The sequence below is a fragment of the Eleutherodactylus coqui genome, chromosome 4 (genome assembly GCF_035609145.1).
Source record: "Eleutherodactylus coqui strain aEleCoq1 chromosome 4, aEleCoq1.hap1, whole genome shotgun sequence".
Lineage (NCBI taxonomy): Eukaryota > Metazoa > Chordata > Amphibia > Anura > Eleutherodactylidae > Eleutherodactylus > Eleutherodactylus coqui.
This window is the reverse complement of record NC_089840.1, coordinates 178986131-179008279: the sequence shown is the minus strand read 5'-3', so window position 1 is coordinate 179008279 and position 22149 is coordinate 178986131. Positions and strand designations below refer to the sequence as shown.

The 22149-nt window shown below is 41.0% G+C and overlaps 1 protein-coding gene across 2 annotated transcripts in view; it reads right to left on the bottom strand.

The window, feature by feature from the left end:
- NRG3 (neuregulin 3) overlaps window positions 1-22149 on the bottom strand; it is a 930270-nt gene that overhangs the window by 768791 nt on the left and 139330 nt on the right. The window lies entirely within an intron of this gene.

The following is a 22149-nucleotide window of genomic DNA, read 5'->3' as shown; positions in this document are numbered from 1 at the left end:
TCTCCCCTGCTAGGGGCTGAGCTGAGTTACTCTTCATCCTTCTGGGAATGTAGAGAGATGGTAGACCCACCGTGAATTACTGCCACTCCCCAGCCTAAGGCTTGGTTCTTGGCTGCGGCACTATAACCTTATAATTTAACCAACCAGTCGCATCTTTTGTGCAACCGGGTTTACATTATCCACAGTGTGTCAAAGTTTTTCTCAGACATTTTTACTTCCAGTTCATCAACCTTATTGGTCAGACTTTAAGTGTATCCTTATTAACTGTTCTGCTAGTTCACAGGCTGGTTTACATGGGCAGATGATCGCTCAAAGATCGCTCAGATGACAGTTTGAGTGACAGCTTTGAGCAATCATTTTGCATAAATAATTGGTATGCAATCATTGGTAGCTACTCAGCTACTTAAATACCAATTAGGTATGAAAATTAAGCCTTCACTGAAAGTAGTTAATAGCCTGAGGCTATTATCTGCGCTCAGATCCTTTGTTCTCCACACGGGAACAATGCTATCAGCACTCCCCCAAGGAGAACTACTGATAAAAGTGAACAATGATTTTTAGGTTAGCTTGAATTTAACGATCAGCTAACAGTGCCCAAAAAGCGGATGATGGGCACACTTTTACACGCACCAATTATTGCTAAAACGATCACCGATTAGCGATTTTTTTAGTGATCATTGGCTGGTGTAAATGGGCCTTAACTGTCCTAACCACTCCCACAGCCCCACCCGCATTTCCAGCACTTAGTCCCAGGTCACTGTCTATACCATTTTCCCCTCTATCTCTATAGTTACCCTCTCCCTCTGTCCCTAGTTTAAACACTCCCCTAACTTCTAGCCATCTTCTTCCCCAGAAAAACTGCATCATCCCCATTGAGATTCAGTCCATCCTTATTGTAGAACCTGCAGCCAAAAGCAAAATTGTCCAAGTTCTCCAGAAACCCAAATCTCTTTTTCCTACACAAACTTGAGCCACTTGTTTACCTCCCTAATCTCCTGCTGCCTTTCTGGTGTGGCACTTAGTGCACATAGTATTTCAGAAAATACTACTTTGGAGGTCCTTGCCCTAAGCTGAAATCCTATTTCCCTAAAATTATTTTTATGGACCTTCCACCTACGCCTAACTTTGTCATTGATGCCAATGTGCACTATGACCGCTAGGTCATCACCAGCGCCTTCCTATAATATGCTAAAGACATCTGTGAATGCCAGGAAGACAACACATCATTCAACGATCAGGTCTTTGCAGCAGATTTCTCTGTCTGTCTCTCCAATTATTGAGTTCCCCACTACCAGTTCCTGTCTATCGTGCCCTATACTCATATAACCCTTCTTACTAAAAGAGACATCTCCCTGGCAGCCAGCAGACCTATCATGCTCCAGCAGTGCTAACCCTATAATGGCATTCCCATCATTTGCAACTTTGCAAACTTGTTGAGTTGTGTCAGTTCAGGACTAGCCTCCCTGGCATTCTTCTCCCTACTGCTCCTTTTAACTGTCCTTAAGCCAGCTACCTGACCATCCTGCACTCCCATACTACCATCCACCTCAACATTTGCCCCAACTAGTGTCTGCTCAGTGAGCAGCAAACTGCTTTCCATATTGTCAATGAATCTCAGTGTTGCAAACTGTTCATTTAAATAGAAGATCTAAGTTTCCAAACGTGTAACATGTTCATATCTAATACAACAGTATGCACTCTCGAATAGCTGTTCAAAGACCGCATACATGACACAAAATATACACTGGACAACATAGTCAATCATGAAGTACATTCTAAATGGGGGTGGTAAGGATAAAAATCAAGTAACTTATACAATTAAAAAATAGATAGTGGCTCCTTTCTAAAGTCCTGAAATCTAAAGTCACACACTTAAAACAAACAATACTTTAAATTGAACCACACCGGCAAGCTCACACGTTCATAGCTTTGTGTGCTTTTAACATCTCTCAACAGCAGTAACTCTTCCTATGAATCCTCTCAAATAAAAGAGTCACTATACAATGGATGTGCTGTCCCCTCCATCTTTATTTGGTTGCTTTAACCCTTTCCAATCCAATTTGTATCCTGGCTTTCCTAGGGGGCTTACTCTTTTTCTGCCGTTATACAACGGCGCTATGTGCTGGCTAAAGCCAGTACTGCATGAGGTGACACATTGGATAGGCTCCGACAGCAGAGAGGCTGGCAATACACAGTAAGAGAACCCCGACGGAGGACTTCCAACATCAGAGCTGTACATCCTTAAACCATAATGTCTTTACAGGTCAGGCAGTGGACTGGAAAGGGTTAATATATAACTTAAGGTGTGGCCTATGTAATAGGCTATGTCAATGCTGCAAGGCATTCTGAGACTCTTAATAAGTAAATCTAGCACTGTGTATGAGCTGTTGGTGGGTAATGGGCTTTAAGAGCATGTGAAGTTTCCATTAACAAAAAATCAGTTTACAGCAGTTATAGTTCTGTCCACTTCTGAATAGGTTGACATGGTAATGTGCTTACATTGGTTGTAATGAGCGGTGTTGCATTGAAATCTGCACGGTAGGGTTACTACAATATGCTTTTTTTGTTTTCTTCTTTTTAACCAAGGCTAGCTTTGCACATGCTGATCCTGTATATAATTCTGTTATATATCATATGATTAGGCTCTACGGATTAAATTCTGTGTAAATTCTAAAGCAATGTCAGCTATTATATCTGATGAATGGACAGCATTACATAATTTCTTATAACACATAAACATTAATAATTTATTTTTAAGTCACCACTAAGCACCTATAATAATTACCTAAGTAACTATTGCTTGTGAGCATACATTTAACTGATTTGTGCCACTAGAGCATTAAAATGGGATTACGTAATGCTCTTTGTACTGCAGACTCAATGGAATGTTTCCAAATGTGTGAGATAGAAGAATTTTAAAAATTCATGTCATTATGTAAAAGGAAAGTTGTACAGAAGATAAATTCAATTTATGGTGCAGAAATGGAGCTGTTCATGTGTTCATCAAATTCAATGCAATTACAGTACATTAAACTACCAAAGGTTAGAGTACATAGTATGAGACAGAGACACAGAAATATAGAACATTGATTATGATCTTTCTAATTGATTATGGCTATCCAATTTGTCCATACAATATTAGCTTCTCATCATTTTTGGACATGTTGTCACAAAAAAAATTGCATTAAATTTGGCAAACTCGACTCGGTCTGATAATGGAGTTTAGTCCCATCATCTTGCTTCTTCAAGTCTACTCTATGGGCAGAATAAGTACACCGAATATGGTTAACCACAACTACTTTAGGGCTCAGTCACACAGGCGCAACAGCACCTGTACACCAGCGCCGATGCGCCCGTGTGACTGCAACCAGCAGACGGCTGTACCTGAAGACCGACGTCTCTCTGCAGCGCCAGGAGGAAGAACATGTGACCGGCTCCATTGCCGGTCATGTGTTCTTTCATCAGCGCTGGAGAGAGATGGCCGTCTTCAGGTACGCCCGTCTTCTAACTGTCAGTCACACGGGCGCATCGGCGCTGGTGTACAGGTGCCGATGCGCCTGTGTGACTGAGCCCTTAAATGTATGTTATGTGTATCATCAGTGTGTTTACTAATACAGGAAGGAATTGCTAATTCAAGAGTAGAAAGTCTTCAGAGCTTGTAAAAGGTCCAGTGCTTTGAGAAGATAACACAACAGCATGTTCCACATAAAAAAAAAACTTTATTACATATCTAGTGAGGAGAAAATACCATCTACCTCAACTTTCCAAGAGATAGAATTGCTATTTCTTTCTGGAAGTGTTCAAAAACCTCTTCTGGACAATAAAAAAATTATGTTTAGAGTTAAAAAGTAACCAGAAGAATGGAAAGAAGTGTATTGCTGCAATGTCCCTATCTCAGTGTGCACATAAGACTGCACAATTGTTGGTAGAGCAGGGCAAGATATCTGAAGGCTCAGAGCCCACATCAAGAAGATCTTGGTCACTCAGCATACAGGAAGAGAAGAAGACATATTTACGGAACCAGCAGAATGAAGGAAAAATAATTGCACACACACATTAATTACATCCGTGTACATCTCTTACTACGTATCTATGACGTCTATGGCTAACTATTTGATCACTATAATAATTAATTCCATGTTGAATCTTACAAATTTAGGGTTATATAAATTTAGCATCTAGTGAACATGGGGCCCATAGTGTATATTACTACTGTAAAAAAAATGATATTTTCGTTATTTTCAGAACAGTTTAGTTTCTTGCCCAGTGGTATTTCATCAAATACAACAAAGGTTCTGTAGTTGTAGCTGTGCCCATTGAAATCCAGACTGCACATTAATTGTCCCTTCGAGACGAAGCTCAGGCCTGGATCAACAAAAATCCTACTGCAGGGAACAAATTGTATTAAAAAACTAGAAAACAAATACAGAATACTAAAAAATACACACTTTTGAAATGCTTAGATGCCTCTTGCTAGAAACATTCATTTTTTATGTCCAGGATCTTGGTTTTGTTTTGAAATATTCATCAGGCTACGCTAGGCAGGGGATTGATGAATTTTTACATGCAACAATAGAGATAGAACTTGTGTGCTCATTGCAATTTCAGTCTATTGTGTTAGTAGACATATTAATTGTATGCATTTTGTACAACACATCACAAACTGTCCATGTGTTCTTTCCTAAATCGCAAATGAGCTTCTCTATAAAGTTAATGAGCGTATTCATTAAACCTCACGCTACATGCATTTATTTTAATTAATTAAATTAAATTGCTGCATTGCAACACTCTCAAATTGAGTAATTGCTATTAAAAGTATAATTGTTGGAAGAATGTCATTCTATCACTCCTCCACATGGTTTTCTGCAAAATCATTAATAGCAAAGCGTAAATTATTCTCCATATATATATATATATATATATATATATATATATATATATATATATATATAAGGCCAGAGGTATTGGCAATGGCTCTCGTTGTTAGAAAATGTGCAGTAAAATGCAATTGTACCACATAAATTTTGATGCAGATTTCACCCCTTGAAACTTGTACTAGAGCCCATTTTATTTAGTTATTTGCTTGGAAGGCTTTATTGCTAGTTATTTCTTTATTGCTAGTAGAACATCAGCATTTGATTTGTTGGGGTCCAACTCCCAGAATTCTTTACAATCACCATTTTTACGTAGGTGATTATGCACCATATAAAAAAAGTGTGGCCGTGCTTGGTACTGCAGCTCAGACAGATTGACTTGAATATCCAGTGATTACAGTATATGGCTTTGGCTTGTACAGTACATATAGGTTTGGTTTTGCCACCTGTCACAATTGGGTAATGTAGAGTTGGTTTCTTGTTATCCAGAAATCCTCCATTTAACTGTTCAGAATTGTCACCTATTGGGAGGGCTCCCTCTAGGAGTAAATACACACAGGAAAATGTGTTTACTGTATGACTGTGTGAAAATAAGAAAGGGATTTGGAGCTTCAATGTACCAATGCAACCCTAAACATACAAGATCATAAGAATGATAAAAATTGATTGTGCTTTTCTGGGATCAGACATAAACCAGCCATAAATTGTAGGTAGCAGACAAACTCTAACCACTGAAAGCTTTACAATACACATCTGTAAAATGTGCCGTACATTTAGATTACCTATGTTTTGATGAAAAATAAATCTGTAAATTCATTCACATGTAATGTCCTACAAGACCAGACAAGATGAATCTAACAGCAATTAATAGTTATGGAAATAGACGACCAATTATGATGAAATCAACTACACTTGGCAAGAATAGATTTAGAAAACCTCTATTAAAGCTTTATTCACATGAGCGTATATCGTCCACCATTCTTATGGCCGGACGATATACTCTATCATCTGATGCGTTGGATTCCAATTCATCAGATCAGATGGGCTATTTTCCGCCACATAAAAGTCCCCAGCTGGCCAAGATAGCGCATTTTGGCAGGGTGCTTTTACAAGGGCCAGGAAAGATAGTTCAGAAACTATCTTCCTGGTCGAAAAACATCGGCCGCGACATAGATTCCTACAGGAGCCTATGACAGCTGCCAGAGAAGGGAGGTGGGAGGGAGTTTAGTAGTGTGACTGCTAAACTTCCTTCCCCTTCTCTCCTCCTCTCAGCCCCTTTCTGGTTGTTTGCAATGGGAGGACAGGACAGGGCAGAGCTAGTTGCTAAGCTCCCATCCCGCCCCCTCCTATTGCTGGCTGCTGACAAGGGGGCGGAGATGGAGTGGGAGCTTAACACACACCAGCTCCCACCCCATCCTGCCTCTTCCCCCTGCCGAGAGCCGACGAGGGGGACAGAAGGGGGAGACAGTTTAGCAGAGCTAAACTCCTGCTTACCCGAGAATCCTCCCTGTCACACAGCATACCGATTTGCTTATTCAATTGTTGAAGGATGTAAAGTGTTTTGGACTGTTTGTTGGGTAAACAAGCTTTGACGTCCATTTCCAGGTCTGCTCCTTAAATGTTATCCCTGTGAGTGGACTGTTTTACTTGCAACATTATCTGGATTCCGCACAGCGGATGGAATGGTGGCGTCACGTGAGAAAAGGACTTAAGGTAAATGAGTTGGGTTATCCCCCATTTAATAGCCTGTCCTTTGCTCCTTGAACGTCTCCCTGGTTACCCCTAGGGTGGGAGACAGTAGAGCCATGTGACAAGGCCTAAACTCCACCCCACTGTCTCCTAGGCTGGGGCTTACTCCTCAGACGCTGCACTAGCAATGTTTATGCACATGGCATCATTGCCTGCTTCTGCCCTTCTCCCGTGTGTGCAACTTGATAAGGATATTTGAGCCTAAAACATTAACGTTGCCTTAGCCTTATGTGAACATCTGGACTGGCAAATAAATTTTTATGTGCATTTAAAATACAAGTGTGTGCTGTCCAAACTGTTATTGTTGATAACAATAGAGTCTGGGACAAAGGGACTCTAAGACACTGCACCACATCCGATCTGCATGAGGGTGTGCTACCAAATGCAGTTTTAGACTACTAACTACTGTCTGTACTGGGCCACCCACTCATTAACTCACATAGATTTACTGACAGTGCTGCTGCTTGGCATTGGCAGTAAATTGACCAAGAGTGAATTAGAGAGAGGGCAGGAAGAGGCAGAGTTAACAACACTGTCAAATGGTGCACTGCTCTGCTTCTTCCTAACACCTCCAGGCTGGCAGCATGTCATGTGGTTAGCATGGGCAGCAAGCAGGACTACTAAGTGCTTGACTAATGAGAGGGCTTGCTGGCTTAGACTAGGCCAGTACACCTCTCTGTTGGCTCTCCTCCTCAGTGACTCTCCTACAAATTGGAACAGCAACAACAGTGGCTGAAATGTCAGTGCTCATCCCCAGGCTCTTCTGCCTTGCATTCCAGTGTCTCCATACTCCCTTACTTCCCAGTGGAACAACGATCCGCGCCACCATATGGTTAAAAAATATGGGATAACTCACCTGGTGCACAGCGGGGTTCCCGTGGGATCGTCAGGGACACCCCGCCTGCACCTGTGGTCCGAGTGTGCCTGTAAAGTGTGCAGAGAATCTCCAGATATCCTTTGGTGAAGAAGGAGAGCCGCAGGAAAGTAAAACCCCAAAGAAACAAAATTTTCTTTCAATGGGTTAAATAAGAAGTATTATAAAGAAAAAATCAGCTTCTTTCCGCGCTCCTGCTGTAGATCCTCTTGTTTAGAACAGATCCGCTGTCATGGCAGACAGTATTTTTATATAACAAATTTATTCGAAAACAAAAACTGAATCAAGAAAATGCATACAAGAGACACCTCTTGCAGCGAGGGTCATGCAACGCGTTTCGGCATGTTTGAACGCCTTTTTCAAGCCTTGTCTCTTGTATGCATTTTCTTGATTCAGTTTTTGTTTTCGAATAAATTTGTTACATAAAAATACTGTCTGCCATGACAGCGGATCTGTTCTAAACAAGAAGATCTACAGCAGGAGCGCGGAAAGAAGCTGCTTTTTTCTTTATAATACCCCTTACTTCCCAGTCATATACAATGGTAGCTGAGCAGGCAGGCCTCCAGCCCTGTATATAATGAAGTGCAGCAGCTGGCCAACAGAGTGGTCAGCTCACCAGGAATTTTCATGGTGCAGTAAACACCCAATGCACTCCTTTCCAGCACATTCATAGCCATTTTGGGTCACAAGTGGCCCGTGGGTTGGACACCCCTGCTCTAGAACTTAGTGTTCTCTAAATAGATATTTCTGGAGGAAACAGAACATGTAGTGAAGAATACATCCTGTATTATTATTTCCGCTGATTAGTATTCATTGGACTGGCACTCACTTTGGGTCTCCATGGTGGATAAGAGGGTCCATAGCTATATGGTGCTACTTTGCGAGATGGGTCATGCTGTGTCATTATTCAGTCTCACTAGCAGCTGGATTACCTACCATAGGTATCCACCAAGAATCTAGAGGAATCTAGTAAAGTGGCCTTTGGGGGACACAATATCGAATGTCTTTATGGTAATAATTAGAGATGAGCGAGCGTACTCGGAAAAGCACTACTAGCTCGAGTAATTTGCTTTATCCGAGTATCGCTGTGCTCGTCCCTGAAGATTCGGGTGCTGCTGCGGCTGACAGGTCAGTCGCAGCGAGAAGCAGGGGAGAGCGGGCGGGAGAGAGGGAGAGAAAGATCTCCCCTCCGTTCCTCCCCGCTCTCCCCTGCAGCTCCCCGCTCCGTGCCGGCACCCGAATCTTCAGGGACGAGCACAGCGATACTCGGATAAAGCAAATTACTCGAGCGAGTAGTGCTTTTCCGAGTACGCTCGCTCATCCCTAGTAATAATAGATTTTCTTCTACCTTTTCACCTTAATTGATTTTCACTTGGGTTGGTATCCCTGAGGCTATACCAATTATGGTGACTGTTTTTCATTGAAGGGGCCTCTCTTCAGTGTAGCATAATTTTTGGTGGAAAGAAACCCTGTTATAAGGAGATATCAGAGGGACGAGTCCACACCTAGGCTCCCCTCTTGTCAATGTATCTTTATCTGGCACTTATTGCCGTATTGCTCTGGTTTTAATCTAAGTCAATAAAGGTTATTTTATAATTCTATTCTGTAAAGAAAGTTTTGAGGTAATTAGGATTTTTTTTTGCCTTTTGTGATTCCTTTAATTCTTATATTGGGTTTATTATACCCTAATAATCATTCAGAGAGCATTCTATAAAACTGTAGAATACTTTCAACATTGTATAAAGTGCTTCAAATTGTATTCCTCAACTTCTCATTCTTCTAGAAACCTGCTGTGCTGACCTCTTATACTGCTGATAAATTGAGGTTACAAAATGACACCAACATCATTTGTTAAGAGATGAAGCTGACTACAAAATGACCCTGGGCTTACATCTAGGACTATATGAACATGATCTGACAGGCTGGTAATTACTAATAAAGAAGTGGCATAAAGTCTTGGTACTTTCGAAACAAGGCAACATCCTTACTCAACTGGGCAATGAGTACATGCTAAAAAAAAACAGCTTAAGGCCAATTTAACTGAAACAGGGAATCTATGATGCTCTGAGTTTGTGTCAGAAGACCTGTAGTCAGGCAAGACATTTGTCCGTATTACAGAAAAATAAATACAGCCATAATACTTTTGCGTGAAACCAGCCTAAAGTACAAACTCAAGACCATTGTGAGCAACAAGCAGTGAGATGACGATTACTTAGGGATTTCAAGTGTGTCCATGTCTTCAAGCTTTGGGTTCCAAAGATATCAAACTGTGCAGAGTGGTTAGATGGATGATTTCTTATCTATACGTATATGTCAGTTTTTGTTAAGACTTTTGCTCTTGTTATGTCAGTATGAGCTGTGCTGTTCAATAATTCTCCTCAGTCTTCTGCTGGATGCTAGAGACACAGTGTTTGGAGCAGTTGTGTTTCCTCAGTTGGAGTCTGTGTTCTACCAGCCTTCTACAGATAAGTTCTGTGGTTATTTGCTTTTATGAAGTGCGATCTGTTGTTTGGTTTATTTCCAGGGTTCAGGGTGAGAGAGTACCCCAGGTTCCAGCATGGGTGCGTCTTTATCGAGACGATCCATCCACTGCTTAGGCAGAGACATGTTAGAGTCCTGCAGGGAGAGTTCCCTTTTTGTTTATTTTCCCATTCCCATTAACCATTTGCGCTGTGGGATCTGTGGAGTTAACAGTTCCCAGGTGTTTATTTCAGTATCCAGTTCCACTCACTGGCGGTGAGCGCGACAGCTCTAGAATTGTTATTTCATAGAGAATACCTTTTCTTACAACTCTGCATTGTGCTGTCCCTCTGTTGTTTGTCCTAGAAATGTATTATACAGTGGAGCATTATCATTTCCCTTGACATTTGGGTATATCCCATGACACAAGAAAAAAACTAATTTGGATGGGAAGTAAAGGTTACTTGACCACAAAATTAATTCCCATCACAGACAAAAGAAGCCCTAAAAAAATCCCTAGCCAATAAAATAAAACTTTTCTTAATTCTAAAAAAATAAACACACCAGGACTCAATTAAAATGTACCAAAGATCCCTCATCAGTATCTCATAGAAAAATTACTAGATCTTGTGTATATCTAGCCATGGGTAAAGAATCATTGATTACTTTTAGAAAGGTACCCCAAGCTATTCTAATTCCGTTCCCCTAAGGCCTCGGTCAGACGGGCGTTTTTTGCCGCGATTTGCGGATCTCATGACGGATGCGCATCCGCAAATCGCGTGACCGAGGCCAAAAAATCGCCGGAAAAATCTGCTCCTAGCTGCGTTTCCTTTGAAATGGGCCCGATCACAGGAGCGCTGTCCAGCCCATTGAATTCATGAATGGGTGAGTGAGAGCTGCCTCTGATTGGTGAGGGCTGTGACCAATCAGAGGCAGCCCATTTAGCAGGTGGGGATTTTAAATCCCCGCCTGCTGAATACTACTCAGAGCAGTTCAGGAGAACTGCCGGCCAGCCGCGGCTGAACTCCGGCTGCACGGACAAGGTGAGTATATATATTTTTTTTATTTTTACACATTTTTGGATGATTTTCAGGGAAGGGTTTATATTTTTAAGCCCTTCCCGAAAATTCATCCCGCGCTCGCCAGCAGCCCATTGCTTTCAATGGAGCCGGCTGTATTGCCGACTCCATTGAATTCAATGGGCAAACATCGTTCTTCTCTGTCACAGCTTTTACAGCTGTGGCAGAGGAGAATGATTTGTCTACTGTATGTTCTCAATGGGGTCGGCGCTGCTGTCGTCGGCCCCATTGAGCGCATATAGAGAACACAAGGAATCACAGATCACAGATAGGTGCGATCAGCGATTTCTTGTGTCCTATAATTCATCGGGCAAGCGCATAAAAAGCGCCATGTGTCCAATACCATTGCAAAGCAATGGTTCTATAAAATCGCAGATCGCATGCGCATGCGCAAATCGTGCGAAAGATCGCCCGTGTGACCGAGGCCCAAGGAGGACCTGTATAGGCAAAACATGTCGGGGGAGAAGCTATGCATCTTTTTAACTAGCAGGATTTTATTTATTGTGGTGTTTATATCACAGCCCCTATATCTGCAGTTGGGGTTATGCTTGTATCTTTCTAAAAGTAACCAATGGTTCTTTAACAATGAGTATATTTTGGTTTGTGACTCATTGCCTCTAGAGCCCTGTACTTTTTAATTAAGAACTAGTGTGTTTTTTATTAGAATGAATAAAAGTTATAATTCATTGGCTAGGGATTTATTTGCTATCCCTAGAAACTCTTACACTAGCAGCTCTGATTGGACTGTATCAGTGTATGTAGATACACACCTCTTTGAGCAAGCAAATACTAACACAAATTTATTGATTTATTTATAAATTCACAATAAACAAACAGTGCAATTAAGAGTTCTAAAGGTGCACATCACATCGACCATAAATAGTTATTGGCCAAATAGTCATATTCTTCTAGAATGTTCCATACATATGCATGCTTGGCTAAATGTACCTGTGTTTTCAATGAGGGAAGGGGGTGGTACTACTCAAAAAAGTAACAGGTTTTTCTGTATAATAGTGCAAGCGAAGATAGCTGCCAATCACTAAAGTAAGACTGCTTACTGGACTCCTAACTCCAAAGTGATCCCATGCCATCCCCACAGGACGTCAATTTACGTTCTGTAGCGCTAAGGTGTTTTATTTTTCATTGTAGATTTTTTTTTATGTCATTTTCTATACCTGACTGTGAGGGTGGTCATCTTACCTCAGCTACATTTAACAGCATCTAGAGTTATGCTTTACAACAATTTCAAGAGCAGGAGGGGACACATTGACTTGTATGGGAGGTTGATCTAGGCATGCTCTGTGACCTGTGCAGAGGTCATATTACAGGAAGGCAGAGTAGATAGTTACAACTGATAAATAAACTAATAAATGTGTATTAATATTTCAGTGTCATCTAGCCTATGATCGTAGTAAGGGTGCTTTTACATGGGATGATGACCTGTGGGGCGCAGATGCCCGACAAGTTGTCCCAGCAATAATCATTCCTGTGCTTTTACACAGGAACCATCATCACTAGTGAATGGAGGTGGAGCGTGATCGGGTATCGTTCTGGCCCACCTGCCTTCATTCACAGTAAGCAGGCAATTGGTCATATATGATACTGCCTATTTACATGGGCCGATCTGTCATTCAGTTTTCTGCATGCAGAAACTGAATAAGGGTGACTACCCACTAGCGTTTTTTTTTTTCTGCTGCAAATTTGCTCCTATTTTTTCTTCCAATTGTCAATGGGACTTTCTAATGTTAATAACGCAAAGTTGCGTTGCGTCGGGATGCGTTGCGTTGCGTCGCCTTTCCGTTTTAACATTAGGATGTCCCATTGACAATTGGAAGAAAAAATAGGAGCAAATTTGCAGCAGAAAAAAAAACGCTAGTGGGTAGTCGCCGTAATAAGCGAGAAGTGAATGAATTCTCATCTGTTGTTCAACCGGGGCATGTATTTACACTGAATGATTATTCATCGTCTGGAATAATTATAGGATGGTGTAAAAGGTCCTAGAGATGAGTGCTACAAAGTTTTCTGAACAGAACAGGAAGTTTTCGCCTATTATTAGGCTCTGTGGTCATTGTGAAAAATGCAGAATTTTAGGTTTTTTTATGTTTAGATTGCAACTGCAAATTGAATAAAATATCACCAAAAATTCTTAAAAAGTATGTTCAACACACAAAAAAATGTGATTTATGTAATAGGTCATTTTTGGATGACACCTTCCATTCAAGGATGTCATTCTCTACAAATTCTTATCATTACTTTTACATAAAATTGAGAGATGACAAACAGAGAACATAGAACTCATACAGCCATCTAAAGAACAATAGCTCTTCTTCCATTGCTCGACTTTTATATTAGTACTCCGGTTTTACCACTTCTTACAGGGTATTTACAATAAAACATACACAATGACTCTGTATGTGTACCTACATGCTAAAATTGACACTATCCTTCAACTCTTAACAGTTTTCCAATAAATTGATAATAACACACTTCAGTTCACAAGGTAACACTTTGTTTCACATATTACCAGATAAAAGTCACATCAACAAAGAGAAAATGAATTATAACAGAAATTCTCTGTAAGGCAGGCTAAGTGGACAGCCCAAGGCCACTAAAGTGCTATTATTGCTCACGGAGCCCTTTCAATTAATTGTCCCACAGGCGCTAGCCAGGTCACTCACCACACGTCATTTAACAATGTTGTTCCCTATTAAGATATAGATCTGTTAAACAACCTGAAGTCTGAAGATGTTCATGTTAGCCTACTGATGGAAAGAAAACACATAAGTATCACGGAGAGGTCATGGTCATTTAAGTTCCTCTGGAGTCCATCTGACTTATCCATTCTATCACCTTTTGGAAAATTGTATTTTAGTTTATTTCATTTTAGTTTTAAAATATTTTATACTAATTTAAATATTACTTTTTTTTATTAACCCTTTTTACATAAACGATTGAATGAAGGTAGCATGTCAAGGATTGCTTGATAAGCCTGTTTCACAAGAGCGCATTCAGAAAAGTGTATACAACTGATCAGATAGCATCAGTATGTCATCAATACTAAGCCAGTATTACGGATCTGGAATACTGATGGGCTGACTGCTAGGGAGGAAATTAAAGTACATAAGACAGCCTCTTTGACATACAGATGCAATACTGATAACATAGTGGAGCAATACAAATGACAAGCATACATACTCTGCAAAACTGACAAAAGTAGCACATGAGCTTTTAACGGGTTATTTGGGGGACAAAAAAACTTTTTGCAAACCTGCCTAGTCTGTGAGTTGGCAATTGGCTGCAGCAGTCATACAGTATGACCTTGGTGTCAATGGTATTATCAGTGGCTCTCTGCAGCTAGCAGTGAAGAACAAAGGGGGACCAGGCACTGACAAAATGGGAGTGATAAGGTATGGTGAGTTTGGCTTGTTTAAATATTTTTTATCCCTAGATAACCCCTTTAAAATGTATGCAGATTTTACATGCCCTTTCAAATAGTTCCATAGATTAACAATTGCACTGTATTTAGCACCAAAAATAGGAAGCATAATATTGATGAATAATGTGCTAGTGTGAGAACAATCCTATTCCCACTTGTGTATTTGATCAGTCTCTTCTATAGAGGAAAAAAGGAAGGAGTATAAAGATCTATTCACACATGCAGATTTGTTACAGTTGCAGAAATTTAGCAAACAAATCTGCTGTGTTTGAATTTACCCCAACTGTTTCCATGATGTTTTTTGCAGCGATTCAGACTCTCTCCCAGTTTTAGCATTAAAATGCATGCAAAATACTAACCAAATATGCAACATTTTTTAAAATTAAATCTTACATTTTTTGGGAAAGCAGAGGATCAGAAAATAATTACATAGCCTGTTAATGAATATACCAACAGTGAAGAAAACAATATTTACAAACATAAACAACTACAGAACACACAGGTACATGGAATTAGTTTTGCAGTTGCACTAAACAGCAAAGGTAGATATGCTAAGATACCTAAGGAGGGAGACTTAGTTGTGGACCAGGCTACCCAGGGGGACTAGATATCTAGAAACCTGCCTGGAACTAGGATTTCCAGCTGGAGATAAATCTGAAGAACTTTATTGTTTATGTATTCCCTAGCCAGTTAATGGAGACTAAGGGCTCAGCCTTTGGGCAGATAAATGAGAGCATAAAGATCTAAAAAATGTATACAATTCCTGGCTTCAAAATAATGTTATTAATGTTCATTCTACTTCACACTTTAGTCTTATGAAGTAAAGTATTTTTATCTAGGGCCCTTTTTGCTGCAAATGTTTTATGATTTATATGTTTTGTGATCCACATCTATATAGAGCCAATGCTTTTCAATGGTAGCGGTCACATGTCCGATTTTTACATGCACATAAAATTCGCACCTACAAATATAGAACATATGGGTGTCAATGGACGTGGTCACGCGTTTTTTTTTTACGCTCAAAGGGCGAATATAAGCATGTAAAACCGCTCATCTGACTGAGCTCTAAAAGTGAGGTGGCTACAATTAGGAGTTTACAGAGGTGATTTTTACCAAAGGGGCAATCTCTAGAGGATAAGTTAAAAGGGACAAGTTATAGGTTAAATATGATGGGAGTGGGTCAAATTTTAATAATAGTTGTTTCTAAGAATGACCAAAAGAATACAATTTAGCAGCATGTCCATCAAATATGTGGAATCAGTAGCTCTGAGCCTCTGGAATTCAGTTTGGGGCCACGGCCTGAAGGTACATCCAACTGATAGTACTATTCCCATAGCCAGTTTTGGGGTTGCTCTGCTGCTCCCGATAGACAGCTGATATTCCCACACTACGGGTCCTTAGGGGAACTTTTTTTAATGCCTCAAACTGTCTGATCAAGATGTGACCTAGTTAAGCCCTGAAACCACAAGCTTGATTTCCAGCTATCCCAGCTTTCCATTGCTGGATACACTGAAAAGAGCAACTGTAGCCCCTCACTGCCCTTCTCCCTAAAAGGTAATCATGCGCAGTATGGATCCTAGACAGTGTATTTCCTACCTAGAAGATATCCCCTTCTCGGACTTTAAACTACATATTAAGGGCTCAGTCAGACAAGCGAATTTTTCATGCATGTATAGGCGCGTTTTCAAAGCAGATCTATTAGAACCAATGCTTTTCAATGAAAGTGGTCACATGTCCGTTTTTTAAAAGCGGAAAAAAATTGCACCTGCAAAAGGTAGGACATGTGAGTGCAAATGGACCCAGTCACGCAATTTTGTTCTACACCCGATGTGCGATTTTTTTTTTCCCGTGCCTATGATGCGTAAAAAATTACCTCATCTGACTGAGCCCTAAAGGTGTACCAAATGTGCTACAAAGCTACCCCAAATAAGAGACATGCACCTTTTGATAAATTTATCACACTTTACTTCAACAGACTTTTTGTTAAATGTAGCAAAACAAAACTAACTCTATGCTTTTAATGGGATTTGTCCAGCCTTGCTCTACGCATTTTTTTTTGGAAAAATGCTCCTGCTGTCTCACTGCACTAACCCATTTCCGTCTGTCTCGCTGCATCAGCACATTTCTTGCTGTCTTACTGCTGTAACATATCTATCTAATATGCAGTGACCAAAATTATACGTGTCATAAAAAGCTGGACTGCTTTCAAATCCTGTAACCATCATTTAATTTCCCTTTAAATTAATTGATTAATTAGGCACGATCTACATTTACACTACCACATTTTACATTTCATTTCCTGAGTTATCTTAATTCTGCAACATCTGTAGATAAAAATACTTTACTTCATAAGACTAAAGTGTGAAGTAGAATGAACATTAATAACATTATTTTGAAGCCAGGAATTGTATACATTTTTTAGATCCTTATGCTCTCATTTATTTGCTCCTCTCATATTTCTTTGTACCTTATTGTCCACTTGGCCTGTATCCTGGGTATAGTATCCAGACTTTGTTAGGATGGATAAGCAATGCCAATGAAACCCTACTGTGACACTTGAGCCCTCTATTCTGTTCCCGCCAGGCACTTGTCAACAGCTCGGCAGGAAAGTACTTACTTGACATTTGTCACCTTAGGTGGGAATCTCTAAAGATAGGTCACTAATTGAATTATCAGTAGACAGCACTGATGCTCATGGAGCGAAAATCGCCAGTGGAGGTATTAGGAAATATGTTAAGACCTAAAGTAAAAATTATGGAAAAGTAATATTATATAACTGTGTGTCTATATTTATATACCACTGCAGTTTGCCTCTATATATCCATAGAATTTACAAACAAAATGCATTTTCTTGTTACCCTTCCATAATAGCTATGTTTATTGAACCAAATTATGAAATAAAGATAACTATATTGTTTCAATAAAGTTAATTGCTTAGGAGATAAGGGAGCTTTAAAGAGTAGACGTACTTTTTTTATGTACAGAATAGCCGATTCTCAACACTCTTGCAATATGACACAACAGAACACCTGTGTCAGCATCTACAGAGAAGAGGTGCAGACATATCTGGATGCAGCGCCCTCTACTGTTATGTCTGTTATGCAACTAGGTGATGCTTTCTCCCACCCATTCTTTACCTAGCTGCATTGCAGGTGGTTGTTTTTTTTTGTACAGAATAGGCTAATAAAACATATTGCAAAAATACTTAGAATGGCCTATTCTACACTTAAAAAAAGAGTGGGTACTTTTTAAGTGTATATGCCAGCCATAACAGCAAAACTAACTGCTTAATTTTGTGTAGGCCCCTCTCATGCCACCAAAACAGCCTTAACCAGTCAATGCATGAATTCTACAAGAACACTGAAGGTGTCTTGCAGTATTTGTCACCAAGATGTTAGCAACAGATCCTTTAAAGGGGTTGTCTCGCGGCAGCAAGTGGGGTTATATCCTTCTGTATGGCCATATTAATGCACTTTGTAATGTACATCGTGTATTAAATATGAGCCATACAGAAGTTATTCACTTACCTTCCCTACGCTGGCATCCCCGTCTCCATGGCTCCGTCTAACTTCAGCGTCTAATCGCCCGATTAGACGCGCTTGCGCAGAAGGGTCTTCTGCCTTCGGGTCTGTCCGGCAGCAGCGGCGTTCTGGCTCCGCCCCCTTCTAGGCGTCATCGCGTAGCTCCGCCCTGTCATGTGTGCTGATTCCAGCCTCCTGATTGGCTGGAATCGGCACATGTGACGGGGCGGAGCTACGCAATGACGCGTAGAAGGGGCGGAGCCAGAACGCCGCTGCTGCCGGACCGAGCCGAAGGCAGAAGACCCTTCTGCGCAAGCGCGTCTAATCGGGCGATTAGACGCTGGAGTTAGACGGAGCCATGGAGACGGGGACGCCAGCGCAGGGAACGTAAGTAAATAACTTCTGTATGGCTCATATTTAATGCACGATGTATATTACAAAGTGCATTAATATGGCCATACAGAAGTGCTTAACCCCACTTGCTTTCGCGAGACAACCCCTTTAAGTCCTGTAAGTTGAAAGGTAGAATGCAATGAATCAATATTTTTTCCAACACATTGCACAGATGCGCAATTAGATTGAGATCTAGGAAACTTGCAGACCAACATCTTAGGTTTTTTGCTATGTGCCTTAACTCATTCCTGAACATTTTTTTGCAGTGTGGTAGCACACAATAAACTGTTGAAAGAGGTCATTGGGCAATAGCATTGTTATTAAAGAGTGTGCTTGGTCTGGTACAATGCTTAGGTAGATCGTACATGACAAACTAACATCCTGGACTATGAATGCCAGGACCTAAGGTTTTCCAGCTGAATATTGCTCAGGTTATCACACACTGCATCCACCAGCTTGCCTTCTTCACATAATGCACCATTGTGACATCTCTTTCCCAAGTTAATGTTATTCATCAGATCAGGCCACTTTCTTCTTACCCATAGTCTATTTATAAGGCTAACGTGCCCATTGTAGGCACTATTACTAGTGGATAGGGGTCACCATGATCACTCTGACTCAGTGACTATGCAGAAAGCTGCAAACATTGTGTTCTGATTCCTTTCTATTAGAGCTAATATTAACCTTTTCACCATTTTATGCTACTGTAGCTTTTCTGTGAAACCGGATTACATGAGTTAGGCCGCCTGCAGACGGGCGGAAATCCCGCGGCGGGATTTCCCGTGGGATTTCCGCCGCTCAAAGCCTGCATAGGAGTGCATTACACTACACACTCCTATGCAGACGGCCGCGGTTTGGCCGCGCGAAATCTCGCGCGGCAAACAAACCGCGGCATGTCCAATTTTTGTGTGGGGCTCGCAGAGCCTCGCACAGAGACGTCACTCACCCGGCCGCCGGCTCCGGTCTGCGCATGCGCCGGTAGCCGGCACATGAAAGAGGCGGGGCCGCCGGGCGCGGGTGAGTACGCGCTCGTCTCTGCAGGCGCTCGGGTCTCGCGGTGAGAATTCTCGCCGCCGGATCCGACCCGCTCGTCTGCAGGCGGCCTTAGTCTTCACTCTCCAGGCACATCAATGAGACTTAGATGCCCATGACCCTGTTTGCAAATCATCAATCGTTAACATAACTGGTGCACAGTGAAAACTCGATTTATGGCATTGTAGTATATTTGTGTTGAATGTCAAGTTAATGTTTGCTACATGTGTACATAGAACAATACTTCATTGTATTATTGTGTCTTATCACTCAGATATATGAGGGGGTACCCAAAAGAAACAGGAATCATCTTCTAGTGGGCAGGATCTTACTAGTACAGGTTTCTATTGCTAGGTGAATGTCTAAAGAACCCTACTGAGTCACGCTGTGTGGGAAAATAGGTGACTGATTCTTCCATCATGGAAACGCTCCTGTCCATACAGTGCTGAGTGTTAAGCAAATTCTGATGAAAAACAGCATGGCACCCTTCATATTCCCCCGATCTCACTTCATGCAACTTATTTTTACAAGTAGAAAATGAAACAAAATTTTACAACTGCATATTATTGGTATGAATCTGCTGTCACGAGATAGGCAAAAAACTGAATAACCTGTTAAAAAAAAAATCACTGGAAACGAATGCAATGTCTCACAACAATGTCAACTAGCGTACCACCTCAGATGGATTTTGTAGATATTCACCTAGCAACAGAAAGCTGAACTAATAATCTCCTGCCCACCCGCAGAAGATGCCTGTTTCTTTTGGGTACCCACTAGTATGCATATAAATACTACTAGCCATTTTTTTATGCCATTATCTGAATTATTTATGGAAAAGGAATGATTTGGAATAATTATTTTAGATAGATATTTAAAATAAAACAACCCACATCACTGGAAAGGTACTCTATGAAGGTTTTGCCAATCTACAGACTGTGCACTAATGAGGGGCAAAAACCCTAAAGCAGTCTGTATATACATGGCTATCCTGTCCTTTTAGGAGAAGACACTAGCATTGTATATTCCCAATCATGTTACAGACCCAGTTAGAAAGTCTCACACTGACATATAGAAAAGCTGCTTTCCAATAGGTGGGGCTGCAGAACAATTATAACCTCTGTCATTTGCATGCCAATCTGTGGGAGAGAATCATCAGAAGAAAACCCTGAGGGCTCTTTCACAGGGGCAATTTTTCATGTGCAAATTTGCTCACTCAAACTGCATTCAAAATAACCTATTGTTTCATATAGGTTACTTGAAGTGCTTTTGAACCCATATTTCGAGAGGTGAAAAAATGCACAACATGCTCTATTTTTGTATGCACATATGCACCCGAGTCTATAGGATATGCAAATACCGTAAATCGCGCACTGAACAGTGCAATTTCACAAGAAAGATCGATAACCCCTGGGACTAAGTAGGCTGCCCCGCCTATTAATTAGGCTGCCCTGACTACTTAAACATTTTGTGGGTGTTTCCCACAACAATGTAAGCAGGACAAGCAGTGGGAAAAAGTACAGAAAAGAGCATGGATCCTAGTGAGAGGACATGGTAGCACTTCATTCAGAGCTCAATTACATCACGCTCTTGTGGGTCTTAAAACGTCATGATCGTCTGCAGGAACCTTAAGGGTGAGATCACACAAAGTCCGTACTGAAACCTACCCATGGCTTCATTGTGGATTTTGGTGCAGATTCCCACTAAGGATTCCATTTATTGCATTACAATGAATGGAATCCACAGAAAAAATCTATGGCTTTTGCATGACTGATACATCATGCTGTGGATTTGAAAATCAACGGTATGACTATTTTCCACTGCAGATTTCTGTGAGTAAATGGGGTTTGCTAACACCCATCCACCTACATTGTTCTGTATATTGTTGCAGAATTTCAGTGTGCATCCCACAGCAACTCTGCTGTATTTGAACTAACTCCAAGGGCTCCTACCCACTTGCATTTTTTTTAACGTGATTGTCAATGGGACTTTCTAATGTTAAAAACGCATCGCACCAAAGTCGTGAAGCACAAACTTGCAATGTGTTTTTAACATTAGAAAGTCCCATTGACAATTGCATTAAAAATTGCAGCATCAACACAGCGTTAAAAAAACACACGTGGGTGTGAGCCTTAGGGGGTGCTTTCACACATGGCGGAATATTGAAAAAAAATCGGTACCAAATTTTGGAATGTCTAACATACAATTATTTACATGCATTTCCAACTGAATTGCTGTGAATCTGTAAATAGCAAAATCCACGTCATACATGCGGATTTTGGTGCTTTTTTTCCACGGCAGAATGTTTTGCAGCATATGAAAGCACACTAAGGCCTCAGTCACACAGGCGCATCGGCACCCGTACACCGGCGCCGATGCGCCCGTGTGACTGCAGGAAGGAGACAGACGTAGCTAAAGACGGCCGTCTCTCTGCAGCGCCGGAGGAAAGAATACAAGAAACAATGAAGCCGGTCACATGTTCTTTCCTCCGGCGCTGCAGAGGGACGGCCGTCTTCAGGTATGTCCGTCTGCTGGTGTCAGTCACACGGGCGCATCGGTGCCGATGTACGGGTGCCAATGCGCCTGTGTGACTGAGGCCTAAAGGTATATTAGCACAATCAAATTTATTGCAAAAATTTCTGTTACTGAAAATCAGTTCCGTTTGTTTTAATGAGACTAATTTGACATTAAGCAGATGGATTTTTGCAAGCCCCATTCAGATGCATGGGATAAT